Source organism: Otolemur garnettii, unplaced genomic scaffold, assembly GCF_000181295.1.
Source record: "Otolemur garnettii isolate 467f Iridium unplaced genomic scaffold, OtoGar3 scaffold00024, whole genome shotgun sequence".
Classification (NCBI taxonomy): Eukaryota; Metazoa; Chordata; class Mammalia; order Primates; family Galagidae; genus Otolemur; species Otolemur garnettii.
Genome location: NW_003852419.1, coordinates 10,682,666 through 10,683,674, shown reverse-complemented (window position 1 = coordinate 10,683,674; position 1,009 = coordinate 10,682,666).

The following is a 1,009-nucleotide window of genomic DNA, read 5'->3' as shown; positions in this document are numbered from 1 at the left end:
TTTTTTTTTTTTTTTTTTTTGATGAGAAGGAAAAAGCAGTTTATTACTTTGCCAGCAAAGGATGAAAATGACATTCAATGGTCTCAAAATCCAATTCCTGCTTCTGAATGGAAGCAGAGAGCTGTTCAATATTCTGATCCCATAATCCCATCTTGGATCCAGTCAATCTTATGGCCTTGGCCTGGATTCATTGTTGAAAGATTTTTTTATTCATTAATCAATTTTGTTGGTAGTAACTGGTCTATTTACCAGTTCTACTTCCTCCTGATTGAACCTTGACAACTTATGTGTTGTGGAGAACTCGCACATTTCCCCAATGTTTTTGAGTTAATGTGCATAGAGATTTTTAAAGTATTCAAAGAAAATATTTTGTATTTCTCGGGTATCAATTGTAATATATTCTTTTCCATTCTGTCTGAGCTTATCAAGTTCCTTTCTGTTCTGTTTCTGGTTGATCTAGCAAGATGCCTATCAATTTTGTTTATCTTTTCAAACAACTGACTTTATGTTTTATTAATATTGTTCATTTTTTTGTTTTCAATTTCATTTATTCTGCTCTCAACTTAGTTATTTCTACTCTTCTGAGTTTGAGTGTATCTTGCTCTTTCTTTTCTAGTTCCTTGAGATGATTATTAGATTGTTGGTTTGTGATCTTTATATGTATTTGTATGTATTTTGATGTAAGCATGTTAGGCTATGAATTTTCCCTTTAGGATTGCTTTTGTAGAATCCTATACATTTTGATAACTTGTGTCTCATTTGTCATTCAGTTTGAAGAATCTTTTGATTTTTTATTAATTTCATTATAGATTCAATAATCATTCAACAGCAGGCTACTGAGTTTCCATAACTTTGTGTAGAATGGAGTGCTTCTCTTGGAGTTTATTTCTAGGGTTTTTCCACTGTGTCTGAGAAGATACATGATATGAATTCCACTCTTTTGAATCTGCTGACTCATGTATTGAAGCCTAAAATATAATCAATCTTGTAAAATGTTCCACCTGTTGAT